Source organism: Phalacrocorax aristotelis, chromosome 15 (assembly GCF_949628215.1).
Source record: "Phalacrocorax aristotelis chromosome 15, bGulAri2.1, whole genome shotgun sequence".
NCBI classification, from domain to species: Eukaryota; Metazoa; Chordata; class Aves; order Suliformes; family Phalacrocoracidae; genus Phalacrocorax; species Phalacrocorax aristotelis.
This window is the reverse complement of record NC_134290.1, coordinates 11,512,283-11,519,118: the sequence shown is the minus strand read 5'-3', so window position 1 is coordinate 11,519,118 and position 6,836 is coordinate 11,512,283. Positions and strand designations below refer to the sequence as shown.

The following is a 6,836-nucleotide window of genomic DNA, read 5'->3' as shown; positions in this document are numbered from 1 at the left end:
GACTATAATATTTGGGTGCTCTAGGTTCAAAAGTCACTGAAAACCAGATGGAGGCTTAGCCACTATGAAGATAATTAAAGTAAATCCTGAGAGAAATTGAACACATTCATTTCTACACTAGCTGGGTTTTGCTTTTTCCTTTCTAACAGCTGTATGATTCTCATAATTTTCTATATTTTACTATCTGCCCTTTTTCTTAATATAATCTGCATTGTACTGGTATTTATAGTTACATGAGATTATGGTCAAGTCTTTCCCAATTCAACAGCCAAATATGAAAACCCTGAGAGAATAGGATTGGAACATGAGAATATAATGCCTCCTGATGGAGCTATAGCTGTTTTTTCAGTCTTTCTGCATAACATCTTTAAGACAGAAGGCAAATATCTTATAATCCAGTCAAACGTTTTTCATTTTTTAAACAAATACACATATCCGATGTGTGCTAGATCGCAGCATGAACAGGGAAACGCTCTTGCTTTTAACATTCCTTCTTCATTCTGCTGTATTGATTTGATGGTAAGTTGCATAGCATTACCTGCAATTATTTGTCATTTTGCTCTTAAAAAATCATCTAAAGTCATGGCATGGGCTGCAAATGAGCTGTTCACTGGGGTGGAACTGCAGTATCCAAGTTGCACAGGCTTGTGCTGAAGAGAATTTGACTTGCATATTTACAGTACAGCCCTCAAAATTTCTGTCTATTTTTGTAGGAGCTGGAAACACTGAAGATTTTATCTAAAGGGGGAATTACACCATAAAGGACTGGTTGAGAAATCAAAAACACCTCAGTAAAATTCTTGGTAAGATTTAATCCCAACAATGTGAAAAATTGAAAAAAAGGGAGAAATTATCACAAAAGTGTTTGTACAAAAGTTTGGAGGAAGAGTAATAAATGGGACGTGTCAGCTCGTAATCCCATATGGTGATCATTTTTTTCCAAAAATAAATGTTTTTAGCTTTAAGCTAACAGCCTTATTTTGATTCAAAGGTACATCCAGCATCATCACAAATCCTACTGCCGAACAAGCCATTAGTAAGGCCACTGCTAATTTCAGTGTATGCGGCATTAATTACAGTATAAAAGCCCTCTCCTCCAAGTTCTTGACTTAGACTCCTTAGTTGTTTCTTAGGCAGAACCAGGAGGGTTCCCATACCTAATTACTGTTAGACAGTGGAGTGCAAAATCTGAATTTATACGAGCAAATAATGTACATTTACATCAGTTCATAAATCAGATTAATTATCCACAAACAACAAACACAATATAAATGAGAATATTGATGTATATAAAGTCAGAATGTGAAATGCTGCTTATCAGATACTAAAATACATTTTACAATGTTTTCATGAGACCACCTAGGACGATACGTGAGCAGAATCACACTGAACTCCACAGGACTGAAGGAGCGAACCCCATCTGCAGCAGGGAGGAACATGACCTCAGGTACTCATTCATGGGTAAACCATTACAAAAAGTATTTAATTTGACATTTCTTTGATCCATCTTTTTTTCTTTGCTTTTTTAAATTATTATAAACTTAGAATCATAGAATGCTTTGGGTTGGAAGGGACCTTTAGAGGCCATCTAGTCCAACCGCCCTGCAGCAAGCAGGGACATCTTCAACTCAATCAGGTTGCTTAGAGCCCCATCCAGCCTGACCTTGAGTGTTTCCAGGGATGGGGCCTCCACAGCCTCTCTGAGCAACCTGGGCCAGGGCTTCATGACCATCATTGCAAAAATTTTTTCCTTATATCCAGTCTAAATCTACCTTCCTTTAGTTTGAACCATCACCCCTTGTCCTGTCACAACAGGCCTTGCTAAAAAGATTGCCCCCATCCTTCCTACAGTCCCCCCTTAAGTACTGGAAGGCCACAATAAGGTCTCCCCGCAGCCTTCTCTTCTCCAGCCTGAACAACCCCAACTTTCTCAGCCTGTCCTTGCAGGAGAGGTGCTCCAGCCCTCAGATCATTTTTGTGGCCCCCTCTGGCCCCGCTCCAACAGCTCCATGTCCCTCCTGTGCTGAGGAGCCCCGAGCTGGAGGCGGCGCTGCAGGAGGGTCTCCCCAGAGCGGGGCAGAGGGGCAGCACCCCCTCCCTCGCCCGGCTGCCCACACTGCTGGGGATGCAGCCCAGGGATGGTTGGCCTCCTGGGCTGCGAGCGCACGTTGCTGGCTCATGTCCAGCTTTTCATCTACCAGTAACCCCAAGTGTTCTCCACAGGGCTGCTATCAATCCCTTCATCCCCCAACTTAGCAAATAGCTTTTTAATTTTTTGTAATCAGGTTTAATTAAAATGCAAATTAAAGTTTAGAGGCATTACCTTCAAGAGGGATTTTGTTAAAAAAAAAAAACACTTAAAAGTGGAATTGATCACTTTTCATTGACCAAATAGCAGAATTTCAAGTCAGTGTGAAATGGGCTGACTTAATAGCAGGTAGCAACTCTCATCTCCCACACATTCCCCCACCTGCAAAAGTTTTCTGCAACAAAGAGGGGAAATACCTTGAGTTAAGCCACTGTTATTTTTATATTTTCCGCACACCAGCAAAATCCATAGTTCTGATTCTTGCCAAAAGCTCACAGCACTGTTTTCTTAGATCACCTGCATTTCAATATGATTCCAGGGATTAATCACTAGTATGAAGTTTCTGATTCTGAGTTTCCTACTAGGCTTGCAGTTACACAGTTGTCTCCTTATTTTAACTCCCAAATAAGTCCCAGCTTTGCCTGAATTAGCTCCACATCGTATCTATTAATAAAGAGCAACAGATCCTTCACATATACTTCAGTGACAAGGTCTGGCAACATGTAACATCACATGGGACAGCAACAGTTGCTCCTCACTCAGTTTAACCACTGATATAGATAGAAATGTGCTGTCCCTCCAGGGATGAAATATGCTGGGTGTAAAGTTTCTCTAGTAAGGTACTAAAACTTGTGCAAAGCCCCAGTTTCAGCCCTTTTGGTTGAAAAGCTGAAGCTGAGCTCCCCAGGTGGGCAAAGGGTAAACACCTCTGTGCTGTCACATTCCAGTAGTTGGTCTTTAGGCATTAGCATCCCTGCAGTCACAAAAGTGAGCTCAGCTTTTGTGCTTGCTGAGTCCTTGGCTCCTTTGCTGAGTACTCTCTGGACCTGATTTTTTGTGGTCAAGTGCATGTCTGCTAGATACCTGATTAAATCCAGCTGCTGCTTTGCAGAGGCTTCCAGGTGTGAATTAGATGGCATTGATGCATTTTTGCCATTTACGGGAAAAATAATTTCCAGAAAGTGTAACAGAAGACTTTTTTGGGTTTTAATTCAGAAGAAAAGTTCTAGCTGAGCTGCAAGAAACAAGTTTGCAAAGTAAGGGAGAAGTTAGACAAGAAGATAGTAGAGACCTCAGTCACAGATGTTTAACGGTAGTTTGCTTCCTGCACAGAAATGTTCTTTGCAGGGTTTTTTTTTTTTTGTGTTTGTTTTTGTCCAAATGGAGAAAACTATGAAGGTGAAAGTTTAGAAACCATGAGGTAAACTAAAGGTGGAAAACCAACTCGAGCCATGATCTGGGCAGAAATGAGTTATGTGATAGTTCTGAATGAGGAGGACAGCAGCAGTACTGATTATACACCATTGTTTTTCTCTTTGTTCATAGCTTCTAGAACATGTATCTTTCTCTTCCTCTGCAAAGGAGGAATGTAAACAAGCTCTCTATGTGAAATTGGAAAGGAGTGCTGGGGTGACCTCTACCAACCCACGCTACTGGGCAGCCATGGAGCAGCTTTGAAATGGCTCTTGTCTGAGCTCTGATGAGAGCAGCTGGAGCCTCTGCACATGCTGATGTGGAGTGTCACTGGTGTAGCAATACCGAGGTAGGTGTTCTCAGTTAAGAGATTTTTATTCTGTACTTCATCTGGTAAAGGTAGAGCATGTCAATCTAAGGGCTTGTCCTCAGGGACAATGTCTCATGGAATTGTAGACAATCATAGAAAATACCTCTAAAAAGGAGCTCAAGACATCATCTAGGCCTATATCCCACCTTGAGGAATGAAGGATCAGCTCTGCTCAAACTATTCCTGACAGTTCTTAAATATCTCTGATAACTGAAATCTCAGAACCCTCCTGTCCCAGAGCTTAATCATCCTGATGCGGGTTGTAACATTATGCAATGGGCAGAGCCATACTGAGGGAGAGGATCTGATAGCTACTTTCAGTCAGGGTACAGTTATTGTTTAATGGATGTAAAGGTGTCTGTGCATCTAGGCTTGGGGGTTACTTATAGATATTTTGAAGTTGGTTTATATACTGGTATGTATATGTAGCAGGCATGCACAGCATATTGCAGTATAACAAATTCAGAGAAGGACATGTTGCTTTCCTTTGTCCTTTCTTTAACTGTTCCAATACTGATAACACATATTAGAGCTCAGAGGGAAATAATCGTGTTCATTCTGGCAATTCTGCCACAAGCATGTTTTAAGTTGTAAAAGCTCTTGGCAGTGATTCACTTATTGAGTACTTTTAAGCAATAAAGAATCTAAATAGTAAAGAAATCTGAGTCATGAGCAGCAGCCTTGGAGCAGCTCATAAATACAGCCCTAATCCTTTTCCTCCCTTACTCTTCCCTACAACAAATTAAGATTGGAACTGACAGAAAAAATGTCCAAATTTGTTATTGCTAGTCGAGTGTCCTCCATTTCTTAAATATATCCTACTTCAAGTGGTCCCTCCAAGACAGCATATTTAAAGTATTTCTGAAGAAATATTTTTAAAGTACTTATAAAGACTTTTTAAAAGTCTTCCACACATCTGTGGAATTACACAAGGGATGAATTTGGCCTAGTAATTAAGAACCAAATGTTCTAGTGACCTGCAAACAGTTCAAGACCTAAAATAAACTGGTTTGCTTGAGGCAATAGATGACCTATTGGAGGATAAAAGTATTCATCTTGTTCTTTGGGCAGCACTTTGGATTATGTGAGGCTCTTGTGACTAGGTTTTGAAAATTAGCTCCCAATGGACAAGTCTATCCTTATACAGCATGGCAAACTGGGCCCTCATTTAAATGGTTTTATGAACTAGTAACATTAATCTGTTCTTTATATTCATTCCACTAACTTCTATATCTCTTAAGTGACACTCACTACTTTTCTGCTAGTGACAATCAACTGGAACCCCACCTTGTGGAAATGTTTTAGTGCCAAATGAGATATCAAAAAAGGCTGCATGTACCAGCAGCTCCTCAGACTGTATGTCAGAATTTCATTCCACAGTGCCCTACATTAACAACCAATATTTTATTAGTGCAGCAGGATTCCCTGCCTTTATACACTTTTTTCATGTATTGTTGCATTTAGTGTATGTATGCATCTGGTCGTCTAGAGACAGGAAATGGTCAGCTGGTTGAAGGTAATCACTTACTAATTTTCTAATAATGCATATTGTTTAAGGGGAAAGGTTGGCGACCTTAGATGGAAGATTAAATGAGTGAGCCTCCCAGAGATTCCTTTAGCTAGAGAAATTGATTTATAGCGCGCAGAAAAAGCTTTCTTTTGCAAATTGAGTGAGCAGGAAGCTGCAATTTATATAAACTAAACATTGGGTTCCTTCCCCTGGCTTGAGGGCTTTTTCCTGTTTTTTTAAAAAAAAATACTGGTGCATAAATAGTGTTTGGTTCTTTTTCTAAATGTTGGTTCTGTACAGTTGCTTTTAATCATGGAACCTTTTGGAATCAATTGTAGGATTAATTTAATTGCAGGTTCATCCTTTTCTCCTTATTCTATGCAGCACAGTGCAAGAGGAAAGCTGTGGCCACAGAGAAAAATCACAGATTTGCATTCTTGTCTTGTGTCACATTCCTCAAACAGTCTCTGATCTATCATTACAATCAAAATTCTTTATCCTGAAAATTGCGACATGAAATTTGAAAGCTTAAAATAGCACTTCTGTAAGGCAGAGATTAGATTATGCAAAGTGTTAATGCAGCATTAACTGAAGAGTCCCAATTAAATAATTATAAATAGTTACAAGTCTAGTCTTTTTATTTCCAGAGCACTGTAGTTTAAAAGTTTCGTACTTTCCTTCTTTCTTTCTATGACAGTGTTCATGCCAGTTAAGGAGGAGTAAGACCTCTGCAACATTTGCTTTTTCTTCTTTTATTAAAAAAGAAGACATAAAATTTCAGTTACAAAACTAACAAGTGTTAGGAAAAAATAACAGATCTTCCTGAGACAGTCAGTGGTTCAGACTTATTTTCAGAGGCTGTAAAGGGTGTGTGCAGACACTATATGGTACAAGTCCAAGTGCCATGGAAATAATGTATCATGAATAACCCATAGACATGTGCAAGGTCAAGACCAGAGTTCTGCTAATTTAGTAGCCCAAATAAAATACTTTAAAAGCATGCAATTATCTGGATTTTGAAACCTTCTTAAAAACTCTCTGAACATTGCTACTGGGGTCATGAATTTGTTCATATACATAAGTATGCAGGTGTATGTGTACGCAGGCATCATTCATAAAGCTGAGAAAAGTCCCATCTTCATGCTCCTTAAGACACCTTCTTTAGGAACTATTCAGGAAATCACAGGAAACAACTTAGTTGACAGTCTTGGGAATGGGATCTGAGCAGGCAACTTCTGAATTTTTTTTCTGTCCTTTGATTTTTGACTTTCCATGGTCACATACACCTCTGACTATTTCTTTTCACCCTCCTCACTCCACCCGATACCAACAAAGTACATGTCCTTATAAACCAGAACATGTTTTTTTCTTATCTTGTTTTATGTACTGAAAACACTTCTTTTTTTCCTTTGGCTCTTAGGGAGTGATTGTTTTTGCAATTCACTATTAAAACA

The 6,836-nt window shown here is 39.5% G+C and overlaps 1 long non-coding RNA gene across 1 annotated transcript; it reads left to right on the top strand.

The window, feature by feature from the left end:
• Positions 1–719: 719 nt before the first annotated feature.
• LOC142064995 (uncharacterized) lies at positions 720–3,949 on the top strand. Its single transcript, XR_012663257.1, has 3 exons — positions 720–803; positions 1,355–1,447; positions 3,635–3,949. It is a non-coding gene; the product is annotated as an uncharacterized LOC142064995 (long non-coding RNA).
• Positions 3,950–6,836: the final 2,887 nt, after the last annotated feature.